Raw genomic sequence first — 26,163 nt, forward strand, 5'->3', positions numbered from 1 at the left:
CTTTTGAATTGAGTATCACAGTTAAAGTCACACAACAACTGTGTCGAAATACTGCAATGCATATTACAGGTCACAGAAAGTGGATGTCTGGTGGAGAAGCTTGTAGGGCCAGGTCTGGGGACTGCTGGGGTGTCTGTCTGTGTGTATATTTTCAGCTTTTGTGTTTGTGTTTGTGAATGTGATTGTGTGTCTACCAGACTGTGTTTTGCAGAATAACTACATAGATACTATATATCTGAAGAAATATAACAACAGTTACAGTAATAATCACACACTGAGGGTAAGAGATGTTCTCTTTTTGCCACTAGGGCAGTGCAGTGACTTCAGATGACACAGTGCTGGTGTGAGGACATGTGTGATTGTGTGCATTTTTCCCTACCAACCTTTGGGCATCCTAAGATCTGTGAAATGTTTGGATCTCTGAAAGCAATGACTGACTTAACTTGGGTCTTCCTGATCCCACCTATTAGTCCCAGATCCTTGTGATCTGCATGAGGAACCGACAGTTTGCTGACAACAGACCCTCACATGGCTCCTCAGCTTGCAGACTGAGGGGGCACCCCCAGACCCAAGTCACCTGGCTTTGCAGGGACCATAGGGCAGGTCGGGCCACCAGGTCAAGGCCCGCCACTTACAGCCACCACTTTCTTTTTTTTTAAGTTTTTATTTTAATTCCAGCTAGTTAGCATACATTGTCTTATTAGCTTCAAGGGTACAATATAGTGATTCAACACTTCCACACATCACCCTGTGCTCATCATGACAGGTGTACTCTAATCCCCATCACCTATTTAACCTATTTCCTCACCCCCTTCCCCTCTGATAACCATCAATTTTTTCTTTAGAGTTAAGAGTCTGTCTCTTTTATTTTTTCTCTTTGCTCATTTGTTTTGTTTCTTAAATTCCACACATGAGTGATATCATATAGTATTTGTCTTTCTCTGACTTACATCCTTTAGTATTATACTTTCCAGCTCCATCCACATTGTTGCAAATGGCAAGATTTCATTCTTTTTTTTATGGCTGAAGAGCACTGCACTATATATATATATATATATATATATATATATATATATATATATATATATATATATGACTTCTTTATCCATTCATCAGTGATGGACACTTGGGCTGCTTTCCTAGCTTGTACAGCCGCCACTTCCTGACCCTTGCAGGGCAAAGGTTTCTCCTGTCCCTCACCCGGGCTCTCACCCTCCCCATGCCTTGCATCCCTGTGCCTTCAGGGATTCTTAGGGAACCAGCTCCACAAGAGTCAAGGCGGGCCCCAAGGGTTGCCTTTTCCTAACTTGCTGAAAGGTGCAGCAAGGGCTAGGGACCCACAGCCCTGACCCAGTCCTTCTCTGCCCAGCTTCTCCTCACGACGGACCTTCTGAGTTCTCCGACACGCTCTCGCAGCCTCTCCCTCTCGGTCCCTCGGTGCCCACGGACAGCCCACCTTAGCAGCTGTACCTGGATTCCTTCAGGACAGGCTTATTGATACCCTTCCCCTAACTCCTCCCTTGGAGCCCTGACCTCGCACCCTCATTCTCATGCACTGCAAGACGGTGACCTCTCTGGCCAGCGGGTCTTCACCCCTGACCCTAAGCCCCGAGAACCCCGGGTCCCCTAAGGCTCCGCCCCTGGAGGCCCCGCCCCTGCCGCGTAGCGTTGTGCCCGCCCCATCCCCCCGCCGGGGCCGCGCAGCGTCCGCCGTCTCTCGGCGGGGTTTCCTCCTAGGATTCGCGGTTCGGTCTGCGGCAGGGACGCTGGTCGACGTTGCTGGCGAGGCGGCGGCGGCATTAGGCTTCTTCGGCCAGAAGGCGGCGGCCCCCTTCTCTGCTTGGCTCATCCTCGCGGTTGTTTGCGGCTGCGCGGCGGACGGCAGCGCTGTCAACTGCCCTTGCGCGGAGCGGGAGGCTGTGGCTGGCTCCATAGCTCAGGGGTTAGAGCACTGGTCTTGTAAACCAGGGGTCGCGAGTTCAAATCTCGCTGGGGCCTGCCTTTGTTTTTCCGCCCCCCCTGAGGGACGGAAACGTGGAAGACGGGCGAGCCAGCACGAATTTCCGTTCTTTCTGCGAGGTCGGGCCCCGGTCCGTGGCCCCCGGGTTCCCGCCGACGAGAAGCGGCGGTATTTGGGAAGAGCTGGGCTCCCGGTGGCGGCGGCCTTGCGGCCTCAGGCTCCGCCGGCTCCCGGCGACTTCCGCACAGCGGCCCCTCGCTCCTTCGCGGGCTCCCGGAAGGTCCGTGGCAGATCCCTCCTCTCGCCACGCGCGGGCCAGACGCGAGTCTCCGTCGCTTTGCTTCTTCGGCTTAGTGGGGAACACCTGTCCCCGCCCACCTCCGCACACGGCGCCCCAGGCATCTTCGGTCGGGAGGGGGCTGGGTTCAAGCCCCGCTGGGTTCGCCGTTGGTCCCCGCACGGAGCGGCAGCAGTGAGGGGGCCGCGCAGTGGGGCAGGCGCGGAGGAGCCCGGGAGCCCGGTAGCCCGGGACGCGCAGGTGTGTGGGCGTGCGGTGCGCTCCTGGCTCATCCCGGCTCGCGTGTTCCGGTCTGCTCGGATGCAGCGTGGCCCTTCGGCCGCGAGCGGCTCCCATCTGACACGCTCCCACCTCTGCCGAGCCAGGCCGCCGGCAGGTCGTGCGGGCGCAGGCGGGGGCTGGAGAGGCCTGCAGACCGCGGGCGAGCCTGGCCCTTACGGGGCAGCGCCCCCACTGCTCTCTGGGGATTTAATTTCATTTCGCACACTTGACTTCTTTTGACGGCATAAATGAATCAAAGCCAGAAGGTCACCATATATCAGTTGTGTTTTTAGTGTCTAAGAGAAAAACTACATGGTTAAAAGAAGAAGAAGAAAGAAGAAAGAAGAAGAAGAAAAGAGCAGAAGCAAATATGGCAGTTCTAGCCTTTTGGGCAGGTGTTACCAGTTGTGGACTGGTGGACTGGTGGACCAGTTCGCACTTTTCTTATACGATTCCATAGAGAAGAGAAGCAGACGCTCACAACACAGAGGGGTAGTAACCCGCCCGAGGATACTCGGGGGCCTAGGACAGAGCCTGTGCAACACGGTGTGCGCGACAGCAGGCGAGGACAATGCAAGGTGAGGAAGAGGCTGGTGAGCATCGTCTTCTCCAGGGAAAGAGCTTGGAAGGGAGCAGCGAGTGAAGCAGGGGGCTGAGCGAGGTCGTGGGGTGGCAGTGGAAAGATCGCCACTTTCTTTCCTGGAAGTGGGTTAGCCACCATTCGTCTCCCACTCTGCTTTTGAAGTCATCCGTGTAGGGAATTTTTCTGCTGGCGGCACAAAAATGAACCTACGAACCAGCTGTGAGTGGATATTCGTGAATTTTACATCAGGGAATAAGAATCGCTGTTTTGGGGTTTTTTTTCTGTTTGGTTGGTTGGGTTTGAGTTTGGATTTTTGTTTTTTCGTTTTATTTTACTACTGCATAACTCAGTACAATTAAAGCCCTTTTAGGGAAAGTAGGTCCGAGACGAGGGAGGAGGCCGCCCTCAAGTCCGGGACCCCGGTTCACAGGAGCGGGGGCGACCCCCAGCAACCCCAGGAGCCCCCAGTGCGCGCAGCGAGTGCGCGCGGGCTCAGGTGCGGGCCCTCGCGCTGCGCACCGGCCGCCGCAGCCCGTCGTCGCGTTTCTGCCCTACACTCCCCCGAAGCGTTTTCTGAAGCTTTTGCGAGTACGAACGTGTTGCTTGTCGTGCTTCCATTAGGAAAATAAAGCCCTCGTCCTTGTGCCAGGAGCCCCGCCGAAGGGGCCCCTCGGGCTTTGTTTGCGGCTCAGGATCCAGGCTCCAAACCCCGCTTGCGCTTCTCCCGGGAGCTGCACCCGGACCCTGGGCCTCCAGACTCCGGCCTTCCTCGGGCTGCCTCGCAGGGCAGGCGCTCCCCGTTTTGTTGCCCGCTGCCGGAGGCGCGCCAGCACAGACACGTCCCTTCGGATTCCAGGTCGCAGAGCCGGGCCGAGGGATGCGACCTGCGGACGGGGGAGGTTAACGGCGGACGCGAAGCCCGCGGAGCAGGGACTAACTGGGCACGGACACGGAGCTCCAGGGGACAATCCCAACGCGCCCGAAGCGAGATCTCCCGTCAGTGACCACGCCCCCAGGCAGACGCAGATTACAGGCTGCACCAGGCACAGAGGCACCGCGCGGCTCGTTGGTCTAGGGGTATGATTCTCGCTTTGGGTGCGAGAGGTCCCGGGTTCAAATCCCGGACGAGCCCGCCTTTTCCCCCGTTTTTTTTTCTTCGTGCTTTCTACCTACATTTTTTAGATGGACGGTTCGCGTCTTGGACGAGCAGATGGCGTACGCGAGGGCTCCGAGCGGCTGGAGCTCCGGAAGACGAGCAAGCAGAAGTGTGAGTCTCCTCGGAACCGAGGGTCGCCGATGAAAGACGACGCAGAGCCGCTGGCGGTTGCTTTTTTGCCAGTCTGAGGGATGAGGCCGTTCTAGCCGTGGAGCCTTGTATCCGCGGTGCCCAGGGGAGGCTTGGTTAACAGCCAAGGCCATGAGACGGCGAGCAGCGCGCGCGGGTTTCCGTAGTGTAGTGGTTATCACGTTCGCCTAACACGCGAAAGGTCCCCGGTTCGAAACCGGGCGGAAACACCGAGACTTGGCTCCTATTTTTCTTTTTCCCTGGTATTTAAAAATTGGAGACTACGAGCCAGTGTGGCCCTGTTTAGAACATCACCCGCCAACTAGTATTTGAAGTTTATTACATTGGGGTACATTTGGAGACTCTGGAACAAACCTGGCTCCTGTCCAGGACATCCACCCACCGTCCTCTCTGCCTGGATACAGACGTGGGCGGTCTTCCAGGACGGAGAAAGAGGTGGAACACCGCCAGTTTCCACCTCAGCCACCGACCCTGTAAATACTTGATCCCAACCCACTTGCTGCCTAGGAGGTAAAACTCAAAAGTTAGCGGAGGTGGAACTCGAACCCACGCCCTCAAAGAGACCAGGGGTTTAAGCCAGCACCTTAGACTGCCCGGTCACATCACGCTGCTTCAGTAGGGTTTGGGATGCCTTCCTTCACGGCTGATAACTTTCCAAGGGTCTTCAGGAAAAGAAAGTGTTGGGAAGAATCTATAGGTTAGAGAACTACATCCCAGCCAACAGGATTAGTTTGACCGGAGCCACTGGGCTCCATGAGCACGCAGAGGGAAAGATTCGTGCAGTGCACACCTCATGCCTTGGTTTTAGTAGGGATTCTCAAGTCATTCCCACCTTTCACTTTGGAGAATGCACGTGAATGCAGAGGAAGTCTTCTATAATTTCAACTTTTTTGTTGTTTTAAAAATTTTTTCCAAATTAAACCGTGAATGTGTATTATTTTTAGAAATTAAATAAAGGAGAGGGAAACCTTCCACCCTCCTCTCAATTTTTAAAAAAAACCCATAGCTTCCCCCCGCCCCCCCCCCCCCCCCCCCCTGCAAATAGCACCAGCACTTTCAGAAGTGGCTGTGATCTCAGAGGCTTCCACCAGTGCAATTCTGCTGCCTGAGTTTTCCATCTTTTTAAACAAGTGTTCTAACTGGAGATAACAAATCTTGACAAAACACACTTGACTGAATATCATATAGAGAATCCTCCCTTCCCTTCCCATTATAAAAATCCACTTTGAAGAAGAGGAGAAGGAGGAAGAGGAGGAGGAGGAAGAGGAGGAGGAGGAGAAAGAAAACAACATATCCAGGAAAAAAATAGAAAAAAAAATTGATGGAAAACCCACAACTTAGAGATAACTACCAATATGTGGTAAATTAACCTCGTTTGTTTTTCTGTTAACTTTCCCCTGCTGTAGTATATCTATCTGTTATAGATACAGATTTGAAACGTGCTTTTTAAACTTAGATTATAAATTATTAAGTCTTCCCAAACCTCATTTAAATGGCTGGCTCTAAATTCTAAAAGATGAAAGTAGCTTGAATTCCATCCCTGGGGCCTGACTTACCTGGGGCATGATTTGAAGACCGGTGGGTAGCCAGCCAGTGCTAGAGAGTACAGGATTACTGCAGCATCCCAGTAGATTTATTTTCTCTTGCTTAGTTTCTTAATATGAAGATTGCTGGTGATTCTTATAACTGTATATAGCTATGTGTTTTCAAGCCAAAGTGTGTATCTTTCAGGCCTCATGGGCATTTAGAGATGGTTTCAGCTGAGTATCTCCTGTTTTAGTAACAGGACCTCCTGCTTAATGAAGATCATCTCTTTCCCATATAGGAAATACCATATCCTCAGTGTAGATTAGAAAATGTGCCCCCCCCCAAAAATGTGCCCGCAAAACCACAGGGAATTGTAAATTGACCACAGCCCCTGCTATTAGCAGGTCTCTGATGGTCTATACATCTCCCCAGCTTAGAGTATCAAGTTCTTAGAAGAGAATGCCAATCAGTTTGGAATCTGGGATCTTCAAGACAAAAAACAACCCTCCCTCCCATCAAAATTTTGGAATATAGATTTCACATAGAATTGCAAAAAAAAAAAAAAATGTGCAGGAAAGTCTCATGCCACCCTCACCTGTCCTCCCAATGATGACATCTTTCTTGCATTCTATAGTACAGTAAGAAAACTGGAAATTGACTTTGGTACAGCCCACCAGTCTGAGTTTATTCAGATTTCTCCAGTTCTCCATAGGGCAATTTTGTCACATGTATAGCTTCCTGTGACTGTCACCACAGTCAAAATACAGAAGAGTTCCATCACTATAAGCCTCCCTTGGGGTATCCTTTTCATAGCCACACACAACCTCTTCTAATCTCCCCAGGCCTAGTGCCTGGCCACCACTAATCTGTTTTATGTTTCTATAATTTTGTTAGGACAAGAATTCCATATGAACGAAATGAGTATGTAGTCGCTAGGGATTGGTTTCTTTACTCAGCATCATTCCTTTGGGATTCATTCCATGTGTCAATAGTTCATTTCTTTTTATTGTTCAGTAGTACTCCTTGGTATAAATGTACCAAAGTTTGTTCAACCATTCAACTGTTTTCCTTTTATTCCTAGTTTGTCAAGTATTTTTATCATGAAAGGGTATTGAATTTTGTCAAATGATTTTTCTGCATCAGTTGAGATAATCATGTGGGTTTTTCCCCTCTCTATTCTGCTAACATGGAGGATTTTTTTCAATGTTGAGTTTTGATAGTTCTTTGTATACTTCACCTTTGTCTTTTGTTATACGTATGTAGTTTGCAAATAATTTCTCCCCAACTAATTTTTGACAAAGGTGCAAAAAAGCAATTCAATTCCTCTTAGAAAGAATAGCCTTTTCAATAAATGTTGCTAAAACATCCTATGGATGGACAAAGAATATATGTCCCTAAGCAAAAGAATGAATCTCAGCCAAAACTTCCCAGTTTATATAAAAATTAATTCAAAAGAGGGATCCCTGGGTGGCGCAGCGGTTTGGCGCCTGCCTTTGGCCCAGGGCGCGATCCTGGAGACCCAGGATCGAATCCCACGTCGGGCTCCCGGTGCATGGAGCCTGCTTCTGCCTCTCTCTCTCTCTCTCTCTCTCTCTCTCTCTCTCTCTGTGTGTGTGTGTGTGACTATCATAAGTAAATAAAAGAAAAATTAATTCAAAAGAGATCACAGTCTTAAATGTAAAACTATATAATTTTTAGAAAAAAAAAAAACAAAACTTCTTCATCTTAGAGCTGGGTGTAGAGTTCCTAAATTTGATACCAAAAAGGAAAAATTTATAAATTGGACCTCATCACAATTAAAAATTTTTCCCCTGTGAAAAATTATGGTAATAGGATTTAAAATTTTTGAAGAAAAACAAAAGGCCTACATAATCATACTGTTTTGCAAAAACAGCAATCTTCAACCTGTCCTTCCAGATGCCTGGAACCACCTTTCTATTTATGAGTCAGAACTCAGAATCTACCAAATGAGGGTACCTCAAAATACCTCTCTCCCCCACCATTTCCACCTTCTACACTTGTAGGGTTTTTAAAATATTCATTTATTTGAGAGAGAAAGAGAGAGAGAGAGAGTACACGAGTCTGGGGACAGGTTAGCAAGGTCCTCTCCTCATGTTTTGCCAGGTGAAATCATGTTGTTGACACTGCTGCCATATTCTCCAAGACTTAGGATTCTCTCCCCTCTCCCAACCTTACTAGCTGTTGGCCGAATCCAGTTCCTTGTGATTGTAAAACTGAAATTTCCATTGCTTTGCTGGCTCTGAGTTAGATGCTACTCTCAGAGTCTCAGAGCCCCCTGCTGACTCACGGGCCCTGGAATAACAGTTTACTTCTCCCTTGAGGCCACAGGGCAACCTCTTTCCAGTACTTAACCTTTGCCTGAAGGATTCACCTGGTTAAGTAAGGCCCACTCAGCCTAATTTGCCTTTTGACCAGTGAAAAAAAGCCAACTGACTAGTGACCTTAATGACATCTGCAAAATTGCTTCTTCCATAAAACGTATCATGATCATAGGCATGATATCCTTTCATACTCAAAGGAAGGGGAGTATACAGGGCATGTACACCGGGGAGGGGGGTGCTTTTAGGGGCCCATCTTTGAATTCTGCCTGCCACAGTTACGGACACAAGAACCAGATGTGGGAGCAACTTCCAGCAGAAGAGACTTTCCAACTTCCTTCAGTCTTTTTGTTTTAGTAACTTGTTAAAAACATGAGTGAGAGGGATTTCTGGATTTCCCTCCTTCCTGTGTGTCAACTCTAACTTTCTGTTTTCACTTGGCCACATGACATTAAGTGGGCTTGCTGTTACATTGCACCAGAGTGGCAGAAACAGAGGCACCCTTGGCCAGGATGCACAGTGGGGCTCTCCCTGCTGCAAGTGTCATGTGGGTGGTCAACTTCCTCCAGTTCCTTAGGACTTCCCATTTGTGGGTTTTTTTTTTTAACGTATTTTTTAAAGATATTATTTATTCATTTGACACAGAGAGAGAGCACAAGCAGGCAGATGGAGTGGCCTGGAGTGACAGGCAGATGGAGAGAGATAGGGAGAAAGCAGGCTCTCCACTGAGCAAGGAGCCCGATGCTGGGCTCAGTCCCATGACCCTGGGATCATGATCGAGCTGAAGGCAGAGGCTTAACTGACTGAGCCACGCAGGTACCCCCCACATTTGTATTTTTAGACACTTAAAAATTATTCCATTAATATACGCACACTATAGAAAAGATAAGCAGGCATAAGAATAATAATTAGTATGAAGAAGCATAAAGAAAATGAAAATCACCCTCAACCATGCCACCCAATTGTTAATATTTTGCTTTAGAGCTTTTCAGATTGTCCGCATATTTTAACATATGCACCATTTTAACAAAAATACTTTGCATTGTTTCATAACTTGCTTTGTAAAAATACTCAAGAAGTGTAATTATTGTAAATTCATGCCATAAATTCTTCTACATCATTTCCCCCCACTTTTATGAAATTTTAAACAAGAGCAATAGACCAAGGAGGTGGGGCAGGAGTAGCCCTTAAGAACTAAAGCAAGAACATTGGAGTGATGCAGTCCGGTAAGCATCCAGCTCCTGGTTTCAGCTCAGGTCCTGATCTCAAGGTAGTGGTATTGAACCGCAACCCCCCAGGCCCCCAGTTGGGCTTTGTGCTCAGCATAGAGTCTGCCTGAGACTCTCTTTTCTTCTCCCTCTCCCTCTTCCTTATTGTGTGCACTCTCCCTTCCGTCCTCTTTCTCTCTCAAATAAATAAACTAAAAAAAAAAAAAAAAAGAACTAAACCAAAGAAGCTCATTTAAAAATGTTTTTTGGTAAGTTAGACAGAGAAAGACAAATATTATATGATTTCACTCATTTGTGGAGTTTAAGAAACAAAATATAAGCAATAGGGAAAAAAAGAGAGAGAGGCAAACCAAGAAACAGAGAGCACTAACTATAGAGAGCACACTGATGGTCACCAGCATGGAAGGGAAGGGGGTGGGGAGCGACGAGGGAAACAGGTAACAGGGATTAAGGAGGGCACCTGTGCGAGCACTGGGTGATGAATGGAAGTATTGCATCAGTATATTATATACCTGAAACTAATATTATACTCTATGTTAATTAACTGGCATTCATTCATTCATTCATTCATTCATTCTCCAGAGAGAGAGAGAGAGAGGCAGAGACATAGGCAGAGGGAGAAGCAGGCTCCCTCCAGGGAGCCCGATGTGGGAATAGATCCCAGGGTCCTGGATCATGACCTGAGCTGAAGGCAAACACTCAACTGCTGACTCACCCAGGAGTCCCAACTAACTGGAATTTAAATAAAAACTTAAAAAACAAACAAACATGCTTTTGGTACTTGTTCACAGCTACTTATAAGAAACTTCAGATGGTTTTAAAAAAGCCTTTTCCCTTTTACCCAGAGGCTAGTCTAAGGAATTACTGCAAAAGAGTCAGGAAATAGCTCCAACACTCACTTGCTGAGATTGCTGAGATTTCCTTGCGCATGAACATGGCAGAGACCAATCAACTGATTTTCTCAAATAAAGGCACATGTAGGATTTATAAGAGGAAGAGAAAGGAGAGAAACATCACAGCCAGTCTTGAGACTGAATCTTTTTTTTTTTTAATTTAAAATTCAATTTGCCAACATATAGGATAACACCCAGTGCTCATCCCATCACATGCCCTTCTCAGTGCCTGTCCTCCAGTTATCCCCCCACCTCCCCTTCCCCAACTCTTTGTTTGTTTCTCAGAGTTAGGAGTCTCTCGTGGTTTGTCTCCCTTTCTAATTTTTCTACAGTCAGTTTCACTCTTTTCCCTTATAATTCCTTTCACTATTTCTTATATTCCACGTATTTTTGAGACCATATGATGATTGTGTTTCTCTGATTGGAGAGTGGGTCTTTTTTCTCACAGGTTACCTGCTTAGTGGGAGGCTATCCCAAGCAGGGTTCTAGATTGAGGGCCTGCCCCCAGAAGGGGCTGGTTTAACTCCTGGGAAAATGATTCACTTATTTCCAGTTTCTCCAAAAATCAAAACCAAACCAAACCAAACCTTGAGCACTCAGCTGAGAGGCATGCTGTAACTCTGTAATGCCTGCAAAATTCAGATTGTGTCTGCACCATTTTCTTCATTATAATTCTTCAGAAACTATGGCATAACTTTTTGTTTTTTCAATTATGTCTAAAATCAGCATAACAGAATTCAGCAGTTTCTTTTATTTTTAAAAGACAGTTTCCCATCATTCATAGCTAGTATATAGAAATACAATTTATTTTAGCATATTGATCTGCTATCTTGCAACCATGCTAAACACATATAGTTCATATAGTTCTAGTATTTTGGGGCGTGGTGTGGGTTGAGAAGAGTCTGTTGGATTTTGCCCACAGATATTATGTCATTGTGATGAATGAAAATTTTACCTCTTCCTTTCCAATCCAGATGCCTTTAATTACTTCTCTCACCTTGTTGCACTGGCTAGAATGTCTAAAACAATACTGAATAGAAGTAGTGAGAGTAGAAATCTTTGCTTTTCATTTTTTGGGGAAAACTCTCAGTCTGTCAACATTGAGTATGTTAGCCTTTTCTAGGGTTAGAGTCAACTCTACTCCTAGTTTGCTGAGAGTTTTATATAAAAAATGGATATTAGACACAAGAAAAAAAAACCAAAAAGATTTGTTACTAAGTTGGTAACAGATTTTGACTTATTGTGGTAATCATTTTGCAATACAGGTTTTCCTGCTTTCCAAAAATAGAATGTTCCTATGAAAACTTTGGCAAACCAAAATGGCATAAAGTGAAGAGTTTGGAAAATTGCCCATTTTCCAAAAGTTCAAGTCACAGAACTTTGCTTTTACAAAAGACCTTTGGTATCATGGTCACGGCTTTTTCCTTAAAATAAAAATCTTTCAATTTCTTTTGGTTAGTGAAAACAGGTACAAACATAGCATATACCACATTATCAAATATACAAATACCAAATCATTATGTTGTGCACCTGAAACTACTATGACATTATATGTCAATTATACCTCAATAAAAAAGTTAGAATCCAGAAAATGTTTTGCATAATCTTTACATCTTGCTGTTTAACCATAACATTATGTAAGTTTTTATTGCAGAATAAGTAAAGCTTTTAAATGTGCCTTAAAAAAAAAAAGGATATTAGATTTTATCAAATGCTTCTGCATTTACTAGGATAATCAGATGGTTTTTCTTTTTTTTTTAGTTTGTTAATATGGTGAATTATATTGGTTGATTTTTCAAATGGTGACTCAGGCCTTGATCATTCTGGCTCTCCCCTGTATATAAGCGCCTGAATCCCTGGACCCAACAGAGAGAGCTGTTCCGTAACCTAGCTGGAACCCCAGCTTTATCAAGGCAGGATTGACAACTAAAAATTGTACATATTTAAGGTATATAATGTAATGTTTGATATACAAATACATTGTGAAATAATCATCACAATCAAGATAATTAACACATTTATTGCCTCACATAATTAACTTTTGTGTGAACACATAAGATCTACTCTCAGCAAGTTTTAGGTATACAATGTATTATTATTAATTATAGCCATTATGCTGTACATTAGGTTTCAAGAATTTATTCATCTCATAACTGAAAGTTTGCACCCTTTGACCAAGAATTCCCGTTTCCCCACCTCCAGCACTTGGTAATCACCATTATACTGTCTGTTTCTTTGAGTTTGACTTTTTTAGGTTCCACATATAGGGGAGATCATGCAGTACTTGTTTTTTGGTGTCTAGCTTATTTCACTTACCACAATATCCTCCAGGTTCATCCATGTTGTCACAAGTGGCAGGATTTCCTTATATTTTAAGGCTGAAAAATATTCCACTATAAATATATCATATTTTCTTTATTCATTCATCCATCAATGGGCACTTAGGTTGTTTATACATCTTAGCTATTGTGAATAATGCTATGATGAACTCGGGTATGCATATATCTCTTGAAATAATGATTATATTTCCTTTGAATATACATCTAGATGTGGGATTGCTGGATTGTCTTGTAGCCAGGTAGGTAGAAACAGGCAGCATATCTGTTGGATGATGAGTGAATCACCCAACGCAGCTTTCACAGCAGTTGCCAGTGACCTTCATGCAGTAAAAGCCATGAACACTATACAGTCATCATGTTTTTCAGTTCTCTGAATCATCAACACACTGATGTTGGGATTCTGCAGGGCATGTGCCTAGTCCTCTGCTCTTCCCATGCCCACTGCCATGGTTGCCAGTAGGATCAACACCTCTTGATTTTTAACTGTTGCCCAGATCTGTCACTTGGCTTCCTCTTTCATTTCTACTCCAAGTCTCTCCTGGCCCCCAAGCTCCAGATCCACACCAGAACAAATGCATAACTTTTCCATTGTCCAAACAGCTACTCCTGCACATTACCCCTCTCTGGAAATGGTGCCAGCTCCTGGCTATTCAAATCACATGCCCACCAAGCAGCTCCAGACAACTCCACTGCCACCATCAGCTCTCTACAGGATCATTGGCACACCCTTTAGCCAGGACTCTCACACGCCCTACCACAGGAACATTGGAAAGAGGTCATTTCTTCTGTGTTCATTGCATTAACCAAGCTCAAAGGGATGTGTAAACAAAGCCCAGAATTTGCAGTGAGAAATAAAACAATAGACACTCATGATGAGTGTTAGGAAATAACGAGAAACCAGAGGTAGTAAGTAAGCAAAGACTAGGCACTGCTTACCCTCTTGCCGGGACACAGCAAGGAGCTGGTATGTGGACAGACTTAATTCCTCCCAACCTTGCGAATAATTTCCTATCTCAATGCATGTATTTTGCAAAATACGACCAATTTTCTAGAGAAAAAATTCTTTGTTATACTCATAATGACAATCCTAGTCATGTAAGCTCTTTAATCGTAGCTTGCAGGCTCTAATTTTGCAGGTTTTAAAAAACTTTTATTTATTTATTTTTATATTTTATTTAAATTCAATTTGCAACATATAGTATAACACCCGGTGCTCATCTCATCATGTGCCTTCCTTAATGCCCACCGTCCAGTAACCCCCTCCCCCTCCATCCTCCTGCTCCTCTGCAACCTTTGTTTCCCAGAATTAGGAGTCTCTCATGGTTTATGTCCCTCTCTAACTTTCCCCCCTCAGGTTCTCCCCTTTCCCTTAGGGTCCCTTTCAGTATTTCTAATATTTCCCATATGAGTGAAACCTTATGATGATTGTCCTCCGATTGACTTATTTCACTCAGCATAATACCCTCCAGTTCCATCCATGTGGAAGTAAGTGGTAGATACTCAGGTCTTCCGGATTCTATTTCCCCACAGGCCATGGGCGCGCCTTGCTGCTGGCGCCCTCCACTGTGGAAAGGCGGTAGTTGCAACTTTGGAGGGGAAGGACTAACTGACCGGTAGAGAGGTTCTTCCTGTGGGGGTGGTGGATGCAGTCACGGGGTCAGATGACCTGACCTGGATGGGAAAAAAATAGCAGCACTTGTATTTTTCCTAACCACTAACTGGAACTGAGCCTTTCCTTTTATTATGAATGCAGGCTACAGACCCCAGTAAGATTAACAGGACCTGTAACTTCATTGCCAGTAGAAATCTCAGCCATTTTCACATCACGCCATTGTTGATACAGATATCCTGAATTACCATTTATGCTCCTTAGTATTTAGAAAATTACAGTAGTTGTTAAATAAGCTTCTATATATTATTTTGATGTGTGTCGATGAAACTGCATTTCTTTCTTTCTTTTTAAAGATTTTATTTATTTATTTGAGAGAGAGAGAGAACAGAAGAGAGTGATCAGAGGAGGAGGAACAGAGGGGGAGGAGTAAAGGGGAAGGGAGAGTGATGAGCAGATTCCCCCCTGAGCTGGGAGCCTGACATGATGCTCCATTCGAGGACCCCATGATCAGGACCTGAGTCAAACCAAGAATTGGATGCTCAACTGACTGAGCCACCCCAGTGCCCTGCAGCACATTTATTTCTATCTTGCAAATTGATTCTTAAAAATATTTTTGATAACTTTTCAATAGAAATGAGTTCCTTTGCAATTTTATGTATTTTGTACATATAAAAACATTTTGAAAAGATGCTCATAACTTTCACCAGACTTCACAAGGGGTCCATTGTTGAAAAAATGGACCTCAGGAGTATGTGACCTGCTCCTTCTCTGGTATGTTCTGGGCTAAATCCTTAGGGTATGAAGAGTCCTTCATTCAGGAAACCAACTCATGGATTCCTGGGAAGGACAGATTTTCAGATTGAAAGACAGGGATGCCTGGGTGACAGTGGTTGAGCATCTGCCTTTGGCTCAAGGTGTGGTCCTGGGGTCTCTGGGTCGAGTCCCACATCAGGCTTCCTGCAGGGAGCCTGCGTCCCCCTCTGCCTGTGTTTCTGCTTCTCTCTCTTTTGTCTTTCATGATTAAATAAATGAAATATTTAAAAAGCAAAAAAGATTGAGAGACAAATGAATGTGCATGTTAGGTTTTTCAGTAACTAAATGGAAATGAGACCGCCAAGGCAAGCGAGGGTCCAAGAACAGATTTTATTGCAGGCACCCTCGGGCGAGGTTCCACGACTCACGGAGGGAAAGAGTGAGTCGGGGAAGTCGCGCCAAGACAAGGTGGCAGGGGGTTTACATAACGTTGTAAGGCAGAACGGTTTCCTATTGGTTGGCTCATATGCAAAGGAAGGATTGCAATTCGGTCAGTCAAAGGTGACTTCCTCCTCTGGGGTTTGAAGGGCATTGGGTCCGGTTGGGGAAGTCCAAAGGAGAGGTCTAAGGGTCTGCGTCAAGCTGTCAGCAGGTCATTGGTCCATTGACGTCCCAAGTGGAGGTGGTGACAGGAACCTCAGCCATTTTGGGGTCTCCGCCATCTTGAGGAGTTTCTCTTCCCGCCTGGCGCCAACAGTGCCCTAAGTAGAGAATGGAGAGGCAGGCAGCTACAAAGGGAGAAGGACAAGTTCTCAGGGACACAGGAAGGTCAGAGTGTAGCATCAAGGCAGCCTGCCAGACCCCAGGCCCCAGTGCCCTGGATTCTATAGAGAAGGCAGATTAAAGATAAAGCTGTAGCTGGCAAAGAAGGAACAGTCACTTATTTTGGTTGGGAGGGGGTGTTTGGTCTTTTATGAGTGGCACAGGGACCTTGTTTTTGTCTTTGCTTGTAGACATAATTAAAAATGCCCTTGCTTTGTTTCATTTTATCATGGTCTCAGAATAATCTTGTCTAAGGTTAGTATTCCGTAGACTTGTTTATGCCTGATAGGAGAGCAACAATGTCTAGCTTTGAGTGCTTGGCCAGCTCCTGAATGTCACGGCTTTTGCTGTGTGTGTGTGTGTGTGTGTGGAATTTCTCAGAAGTTGTCATGGTCCCTTTTTACTCTCTGTGTCCAGTGTCTTAGATTTCCTGATATAGCCTCAATGTGAAATATTTTCCTCTTTGTTCCATAGGTCAGAATGAATGTGCTGGCGTTGTAACTGAACCAATGTGAGTTTGCTCCTTGGTGAGTCAGAAACTGCACCAGGTTCCTTTGTGTTGTGCCCAAGATCGGGAATCCGAGAAACCACCAAGGAGCCGACACCGATGCAAACACACGAGGGTTTATTTACAAGCTCGAGCTTGGGTCCAAGTGCACCCGACACAGCAGAGCAGGGACTTGGACCCCGAGGTGGGTTTTAGCTTCGTTTTAAGGGCTGGTCTAGGGGACCTCCAGAAGGGCTGGAGCAATTCCTCAAGTTCTGTTTACATTCTGATATGGGGCTTTTGAGAGCATTGAGCTCTGTTCTTATTCTAATAGGGGCTTCCTGCCCTTGGCTTGGGGTCTGTTCATACTCTAATATGGAGCTTTCTAGGACATTAAGCTGTAAGCTGTTTTCTTCCTGTAACTGAAGCAAGGTAAAGTTCAGCTCTTATTCACAGGGGCCTGGGATGGCTGTACTTGTACTAACGCTGAACTTAAAGTGGAATGGCCTTAATTTTCTTGGCCTCCACACTTTGTAGTACAAAGCAAAATTTATTTGCAGCAAATGAGATCACAGGGAATACCTTCCAAAACCAGGACTGCCTGAGCAAAAGTGGATGGGTTTCTTTTGTTAGGGTTGGATGAATATTTAGATAGTGAAACCTTGTCATTGTATGTAGATAAAGTTACCCGGGAGCCTTAAGCAAACATGCCTATACATAAATTATGTTATATAAATGAGGCTTGAGCTCCTCCTTGGCTGATTTTAGTATTATAATGAGGTAAAGGTAGTTCTTGGTCATTATAGAGGGCACTCCGTGGTCCATTTTCACACACATGAGTCCGGGGTTAAGCTCAAACTGATCTAGATGGTCTGGGTCAAGGCAGTCACTAAAGCTCGAGGGGCAGTCTCTCTGTTGGCCTGAGCTAAGAGGTAAACTAGAAAAAAGAGCTTAAGGAAAAATGTGGAACAAAGGCCAGTGAGTATAAGCAGGTGGGCAGCAAAGATCAAGTCTGGGGGTCTTCCTGGTGACAATATTTGGATTTAAAAATGTTTATCCAAGAGAAAATTCCTGGTGCTTTTTTTTTTTTTTTTTTAATTTTATTTATTCATGAGAGACACACAGAGAGAGATAGAGGCAGAGACACAGGCAGAGGGAGAAGCAGGCTCTATGCATGGGACTCCATCCTGAGTCTCTAGGATCACGCCCTGGGCTGAAGGTGGCGCTAGACCGCCGAGCCACCCGGGCTGCCCAATTCCTGATGCTTTTTAACCCCAGCTGCTGTTTATTTAAGTTCCTGCTACATGCTGGACATTCACAATAAATATTTAAACTCTAATCTTAATTAAAAGCCCATGGAGTAGGGATAGTTTTCTTATCATATGCTTGATAGAGGGATTAAGTAACTTGCTGTGGTCATACAGCTAAAAAGTGACGTAAGTAGGGTCCCGGTTTAGTGCTGCCTGCAGCCCAGGGCGTGATCCTGGAAACCAGGGATCGAGTCCCACATCAGGCTCCCTGCATGGAGCCTGCTTCTCCCTCTGCCTGTGTCTCTGCCTCTCTCTCTCTCTCTCTCTCTCGCTCTCGCTCTCGCTCTCGCTCTCGCTCTCACTCTGTATTTCTCTTGAGTAAATAAAATAAAATCGTAAGAAAAAATAAAGTGACATAAGTAGATTAGGTCTAGGCCCTAGTGTTCTTGATGTGGGAAACAAAGGCAGAATGGAAATTTAGATAAAATTAAATCTCCTCATAACCGGTAGCCCATTGACAAATACTTGAGATAGGCAGATTATAACATTCCTCCAGGATCCTGTGAGTCTTTAGCATATGAAAGCCCTTTTGGAACTTCCTTTATCTTTACTTCTCCCAATCCGGAGGTCTATGATCATTTGCTCTTCACAGTCCTGGCTGGGGCAGCAGAGAGCAGCAGGTAAGCAGGTGCAGCAGCTCTTCCACGGGTCCTGTCCCTGCGCTTTAATAAAACCACCTTTTTGCACCAGAGATGTCTCAAGAATTTTTTCTTTGCTATTGGTTCCAGACCCACCAACACAAGAACATTCCAAAACTACATCATTCTGACTTCAAAACTTACGAAGTTTTCACCATTAGCTCTTCTGAGAGTTTGAGCCCCAAAGACACGGTTGTATGCTGACCTATTTCTCAACTGCCAAATTGGGTCCCATCAACTCCTATCATCCCTCTAGTAGATCTAGGCCGGATAGAATACTAGGTGCATCCAGTGCCTATCCAGATACTGTCTGACTTAAGTGAGTGGTCTGCACTTCTGAGGCCCTCCCAATTCTGGGACACACCTTTACCCTTGTTAACAAGACAACAGGCCCCAAGTGGAGTCACTTATGCTAAGCCTTGCATCACTGAACTGAGACTAAATTATGTAGTTTTGGCTCTCCCAGAAATGGAATCTTAAACCAGCCAACCGGAATGGCCTGATCAGCACTAGTTAAGTAATCTGACTGATAGACCCTCTACCATCTCCTAAGGAAAAGTGACCTTGTCATAATGAATTCACTTTTTTGCTTAGTGTAACTTCCTTGTTCCCTCTCTCCTTTGCTTACCAATATTTTTCCTTTTGGGATGCCTGGGTGACTCACTGGTTGAGTGTCTGCCTTCGGCTCAGGGTGTGGTCCTGGGGTCCCAGAATTGAGTCCTTCATTGGGCCTCCCTCAAGGAGTCTGCTTCTCCCTCTGCCTATGTCTCTACCTCTCTATGTCTCTCATGAATGAATAAATAAAATCTTTAAAAATATTTTTTTCATTTTATATTGCTCCTCAGAGTGCGTTTCTATCCACTAGATTGAATGCTACCCAGTTCATGAATCTTTGAATAAAGCCAATGAGATCTTTAAGATTCATTCAGTTGAATGGTGTTTTGTTTTAAAATTTTTAAAGATTTTATTAATTTATTTGACAGAGCTAAGAGTACAAGCCAGGGAAGCAGTAGAGGGAGAAAGGGAGAAGGAGGCTCCCCTCTAAGCAGGGAACCCGATATGGGGATAGACATGGGGATCGGTTCCAGGACCCTGGGATAGTGACCTGAGCTGAAGGCATTTAACCGGCTGAACCACCCATGCACCCCTGAATTGTTTTGTTTTTTTTTATCATCCTTGGTAAAGGCTATCCTTTACCAAGCACTCAATATCTCATGTTTTCCTCTCACCCATTGACTTGGATCAACCTGAGGCAAGAAAATTGAAGGACCCCATAAAAAAAAAAAAAAGAAAAAAAAAGCTGGTTTTTCCCTTTGCTCCTTTTCTAGCTTTTCTTCTTACCAGGACCTGCACCCTCACCCCACTCTACACATTTTGTATTTGTAGTGCAAATAGCACATGTCCTCCTAATACTGGAGGGAGGTTAATGATGTCTTTGGGGTCTTCTAGAGCAATAGATAACACCTAAGGAGTGAGAGGGCAAGGTCATCATAAATATTCTCTAAGACCACTGACTCCAAGCACCTTGACACTGAGACCCCTGGCTTCAGGGAATGAGTGACTTTTGGCGGACACCTGGATTCTGTCCTTGTTTTGACTAGTTCCCAGATGCCTTAAAAGGATACACGTACCAGATCCCAATCGACAATAGAAATCCCAGACCCCAAGCAAAGATGAGATTGATGCTCTTTTCCTTTTTGAGTCTCCTGTATGTTCTGTCTGCATCTCTCTATATATATCTTCAGTCTGCTTTCACCTCCTACTGGCTCACATTTGATTTCCATCCTATATGAAGACAAGGACCCTCTTGGCTGGTCATGTGAGACTTTGCCTCTCTGGGTCCTTGAACCTGGCCCGATGGCAACAAACTCACTTAACTATTGTCACAGCCCTAGAAAGTAAGTTCTATTATTAGCCCTAGTTTATAGATAAGGAAACTGGGCCAGGAAGAGGTTAAAGTCATGTGGGAAGTGCTGAGAGGATCTGACCAGCAGATACTGGGCACCAGAGCCCTTCAACAGCACACAGCAGGGTTAACTGTTCAACAGCATCCATATTACTGGTTATCAGGGATCATTACTGCAATCATCAGTCATTATCTGGGGGGTTCTATTCTGTTTTACTGTGAAGATGCTCAGGCTCAGAGCAGGTATGTGATTCTGCAGGGTGGTGACTCAAGCCCTGACCTCAGGCTGAGGCCCAAATGCCACACCTGGGGTATACCCATGAAAACTCAACTCACACTTGTGGAGGCTGAGAAAAATCAAGGCCATTCCACCTCAAGTTAAGCATTAGCACAAGTACAGCCATCCAGGCCCCTGTGAATAAGAGCTGAACTTTACGGGAAAAACTGCAGAATGCCCTCAATGTCTTCGGCAGAGAATCCCACATCAGAAAGACAACAGAGCCCATACCTGTGGTAGAAAGTCCCATCTTAGAATGAGAACAGAGCTCAATGCCCTTGAAAGCCCCATATCAAAATGTAAACAGAACTTGAGAAATTCTTCCATCCCTTCTGAAAATCCCCTAGACCAGCCTATAAAAAATCCAGCTGTACAACACACTTGACTCCTAAATTGCATCCCATGCAAACAGGTCATGAAGCAAAGATTTGCATGCAGGAGGATTGTTCGTTTGTGCTCCTGGGATTAACCCCTCTAAGGGCAGCAGACAGGCAGAAAAGGCAGAGGAAGAAGCTGAGCTGCAAGGCAGTTAGGTCTCCCTATCAGGAATTCACTGACCATCTTGTGACCCACACCAGAGTCTCCGTGCAGAGGACCCAGGCTCCAGCTGTGGCTACCGCATAGTTTTATACAAGAAAAATAAAAGTGAATTAAAGCTTGTTTGAGGCCTCAGCTGTTCCACATGGAGCTGTGGGACTGGGAGGAACCTGTAGAAATGTCCCAGTTGAGGTAAGGCTGAGGTGGGTGGGCCAGGCATCAATCAGTCTTTGGATTCTGGGTAACCGTGAATCTTCCTTCCCCCAGGCAAATCCTACCAAGAGCCTCAGCTGCAGACCATGGCTGACCACAAAGAAAAACATGTTCTGTTCAGCTAGATCACTCCACCCTCTCACCTTGCTCACCCACAGGCAGTTCTTTAGAGCTTTCATCATCAAAAAGTCCCTTTTGCCTTACCTTTGAGACACTTAAAAATCTGACAGGTCTGAGCCTTCCCTCTCCTGTAATAGATCCTTCCCTTATTACAATGGTCTTTTTGAAGAAAGCCTCTCCTTACCTAAATCAAGATGTTTTCTATTTGGCAGTAAATTTGTACAGGGCAGTATTGATGAAGGATAATTGGAAGAATGGCAGGCACGGATAAGGGGGCCCCACCCTAAGAGGAAACCACCCTAAAAAGGATCTTACACTACCCTGGAAAGGAGCCCTCCACCCTTTCCCATGTGACAAATAGGTGGGAAAAATCTGATTGGATGACAGGCACAGAGAAGGTAAATCAGATTAAACAGCCCACTAACAAGCCCATAAAAACCCCTAGACTTAGAAACTCTGGGGGGCAACCCTCTTGGGTACCCTCCCTTTTTGGGAGTTTTGTACTCTTATTATTCAGTATTGCTCAATAAACCTTGCTTTTCTGCTCACTACTTTGCCTGGTCTACCTCTTTATTCTTTGAAGCAGAATGACAGAAAACTATGGGCACTGAAGGAGAAAAAATCCTGTAACATTATGATATAACATTGACGGTGAAAAACTACTACAAATGGCACCCAGCGGCGTGGATGGATCTCACAGGCTTTATGTCAGCCACCCGAAAATGCCACATACTACATGAGTCCATTCACCTAGAGCTCAGACAGGTGAAACTCATCATTGGTCTGGAAATTCAGGCTGAGGTTACATTTGGGGATAGCCTAGGGTTGGGTTGTACATGAAGGATCTTCTGTGATGTTGGTAATATGTTCTTCATATGAGTTTTTGGCTACATAGTCTGTTCCCTTTGTGAAAATTTAGTAAGCTGTACACTAGGACTTGTGTGCTTTTCTGTATGTGTCAGGCTTCAATAAAAAGTTTACAAACAACAAACAAAAGACAAATGACCTAATCCACTGTGTATGTTGGACACAGATAGTCAGGCCTTGACTTTGCCTCTCAGAACTGCTGGGGGAGAGAGAGCCGTTCTGTGTAACTGTCATGAGGGAGCACGTGTGAGCATCACTTCCTCCACTTGAGGAGGAAGTAGCATTAGGCCAGGACTAGGGGAAGTGCCTTTCATCTGAGAGTGTGTAGGAGGTGGGAGGGTGAAGAGGCTCCTACAGAAGAGGCTGGATTTGTACCTAATCACTGCATGGTTCTGAATCCCTTGGTATTTGTCCTTTGCCTTAGGAAGGAAGGAATAAAAGTTGGTGACCTGGGTGCTCAGTGGAACTGAGCCATCAACTGAGGTGAGACCAAGGAGGGCTGGGTAGTAGGAAGCATTTCTGAATAGAAAGTAGGGGAAAGCAGGACAGGTGGCCCAGGGAGATAAAGAAACCATCCTCGAGTATGTTTTGGATTGAGGAGAGGCCTCCTTAGTGTGGCAGGCCTGGATGGTGGCGGAGGGCCCAAAAAGAGAGGGTCTTTAGTATTTCTGACACTGAACTTTACCTGATGGAGGGTTCCTGGAAAACAGCATCAGTTAAGAAATCCTCCTACCCACCTGTGTTCTAGGAAGTAGCTCATTGCAAGGAATCAGCCTTCTCCATGTGACTTGAGATGACCTTCTGATGTGTATGTGAATAAGGCCCACCCAGACTCAGAAAGACTAGCTGAACTGACAAATCTGGACAAAATGCCTGTTAACTTGAGTTGACTAAACTTGTCAGCTTTCCCTCTCCCTTCAGGCCCTCAGACCTTGAATAACCTTGAGCAAACATTGAAATGGCCCTTCCCCAGAACCAGCATCCCCTGATGAAGGGTTCTATTGTGTCAACTCATCCCACTCCCATACCCAGCACTTCTTCAGTGCTCATCCCCCATCCCCCACCCCATTCCCAGTTATATCTAGTCTTGTCTATTTCTGTCTATGAAAGAAGAACTCTGGGGGTGCCTGGGTGGCTCAGTCTGTTAAGTGTGTAGGGCTCTTATCTCCACCCGGTCTCCATCTGAGGGTCATGAGTTCAAACCCCACTCTGGGCCGCATCTTGGGTGTGCAGCTTATAGAAAGGAAGGAAGGAAGGAAGGAAGGAAGGAAGGAAGGAAGGAAGGCAGGCAGGAAGGCCTCTCAACAAAGTAGAAATGGAAGGGAACTTCCTCAGTCTGATGAAGTGCTTTGCATGTACAAAAGACTACAGCAAACTTTATGCTTATGGTGAAAGACTGAATGTTTTCTTCTGAGTCTTCAACATTTCTTTTCAATATAATACTGGAGGTGAGAGAAAAGGCTGAAGGCATCAGACTAGAAATGAAGAAGTAAAACAGTCTTTTTTAAAGACAGTTTTTATTTATATTTCAGTTAACATACAGTGTAATATTAGTTTCAGGTGTACAATTTAATGAGTCAACACTTCTATACATCATCACAGGTGAACTCTTTAATCCCTATCACCTATATAACCCATCCCTTGACCGACATCTCCTCCTGTAACCATCAGTTTGTTCTCTAGAGTTGAGTCTATTTCTTCATTTGCCTCTCTCTCTTTTTACACCCTTTGCTCATTTATTTTGCTTCTTAAATTTCACATATGAGTGAAATCATATGATATTTGGATTTCTCTGACTTATTTTACTTGGCATAATACTCTCCATCTCCAACTGTCTTTGCAAATGGTAAGATTTCATTCTTTTTTTTTATGGTTGAGTAATATTCATATATATATATATATTTACCAGTGTGGAGGCTGAGAAAAATTAAGGCCATCCCACCTAAAGTTTAGCATTACCACAAGTACAGCCATCTTAGGTCCCTGTGAATAAGAGCTGAACTTTACGGGAAAAACTGCAGAATGTCCTCAATGTCTTCCACAGAGAATCCCATATCAGAAAGACAACAGAGCCCACACCTGTGGTAGAAAGTCCCATCTTAGAATGAGAACAGAGCTCAATGCCCTTGAAAGCCCCATATCAGAATGTAAACAGAACTTAAGAAATTCTTCCACTCCTTCTGAAAATCCCCTAGATCAGCCTCTAAAAAACCCAGCTGGGGATCCCTGGGTGGCGCAGCGGTTTGGCGCCTGCCTTTGGCCCAGGGCGCGATCCTGGAGACCCGGGATCGAATCCCATGTCGGGCTCCCGGTGCATGGAGCCTGCTTCTCCCTCTGCCTGTGTCTCTGCCTCTCTCTCTCTGTGACTATCATTTAAAAAAAAAAAAAAAAGTCTCTCAGATTAAAAAAAAAAAAAAAAACCCCAACTGTAACCCACTTCGGGGTCCAAGTCCCTGCTCCGCTGTGTCGGGTATACTTGGACCCAAGCTCGAGCTTGTAAATAAACCCTCGTGAGCTTGCATCGGTGTCCGCTCCTTGGTGGTTTCTCCGATTCGCAATCTTGGGCACAACAAATGGACACTTGGGCTGTTTCCATAATTTGGCGATTCTTGATAATGTTACTGTAAACTACCCTACGATCCAGCAATTGGACTATTAGGTATTTACCCAAGGAATACAAAAATACTAATTCAAAGGAATACATACACTCCAATGTTTATAAAATAGTCTTAATTAGCAGACAATATGTCCTTGCATTTATAAAGTCCTAAGGGATCTTTTAAAAAACACGTACACACAAACCTGTATGAGAACTAATAAATGAGGGGTGCCTGGGTGGATCAATTGGTTAAGCGCCTGCCTTCAGCTCAGCTCATGGTCTCAGGGTTCTGGGGGCAAACCCCTACATTGGGCTCCCTGCTCAGTGGGGCGCCTGCTTCTCTCGCCCTCCCCCTGCTTGTACACTGTCTCTGTCAAATAAATAATCTTAAAAAAAGCAGAAAACTAATAAATAAGTTTGGCAAGATTGTAGAATATAAGATCAATTGTATTTATGCTAGCAATAAATAATTCAAGAGTGATATTGGGGAATCAACCGAATTCAGAATAACATCAAAAAGAAAAAAATGCTTAAGAATAAATATGAACAATAACAAAAATGTAAACAAAGAAGTGCAAGCCTGTGCTCTGAAAACTACAAAACATTATTGAGATAAAGGTCTAAAATATGAAGAGACAGTCCACATTCATAGAATGGAAGAGTCTAGTTTTTACGGATGCAGTTCTGCCCAAACTGTTCTAGAGATTCATCACAACTGCTAATAAAATCCCAGCTGACTCTCCTGTAGAAATTGATCAGCCTTCGAAAAATGATATAGAAATGCAATAGACCTTAGATTACCCAGAACAATTTTGAAAAAGAACAAAGAGTACTACTTGATTTCAGTATTTTTCATAAAACTATAGTAATCAAGATGGATAGTATTGGCATAAAGACAGACATATCATAGAAAGTGCAGAAACAGACCATATGGTTAGGGTCAATTGATTTTTTTCTCTTGATATTTTAATATACTTTTTAATTCATGTAATTACCACCCAGCTCAACAAATAGAACACTACCAGTAGCCCAGAGGCTCCCCCTTGTGTTCCCTCCCAGTCAATATGCCCACTATTCCTCAAATGTTATCACAGTCCTGATTTCTAGCACCTAGAATAGATTCTGAGCTTTACATATGTACAATCACCAACTATGTATTCTTTGGTGTCTGAATTACTTACCTTATTACCGTTATCATTATTATTTTAAAGATTATTTATTCATCAGAGACTCAGAAAGAGAAAGAGAGAGAGAGGCAGAGACATAGGCAGAGGGAGAAGCAGGCTC

The 26,163-nt window shown here is 44.7% G+C and overlaps 3 non-coding genes across 3 annotated transcripts; all 3 read left to right on the forward strand.

Moving 5' to 3' along the window:
- Positions 1-1,925: 1,925 nt before the first annotated feature.
- TRNAT-UGU (transfer RNA threonine (anticodon UGU)) lies at positions 1,926-1,998 on the forward strand. Its single transcript has one exon. It is a non-coding gene; the product is annotated as a tRNA-Thr (tRNA).
- Positions 1,999-4,162: 2,164 nt separating this feature from the next.
- TRNAP-UGG (transfer RNA proline (anticodon UGG)) lies at positions 4,163-4,234 on the forward strand. The gene has a single exon. It is a non-coding gene; the product is annotated as a tRNA-Pro (tRNA).
- Positions 4,235-4,544: 310 nt separating this feature from the next.
- On the forward strand, positions 4,545-4,617 carry TRNAV-AAC (transfer RNA valine (anticodon AAC)). Its single transcript has one exon. It is a non-coding gene; the product is annotated as a tRNA-Val (tRNA).
- The last annotated feature ends 21,546 nt before the right edge of the window (positions 4,618-26,163 follow it).

This window comes from Vulpes vulpes, chromosome 12, assembly GCF_048418805.1.
Source record: "Vulpes vulpes isolate BD-2025 chromosome 12, VulVul3, whole genome shotgun sequence".
Classification (NCBI taxonomy): Eukaryota; Metazoa; Chordata; class Mammalia; order Carnivora; family Canidae; genus Vulpes; species Vulpes vulpes.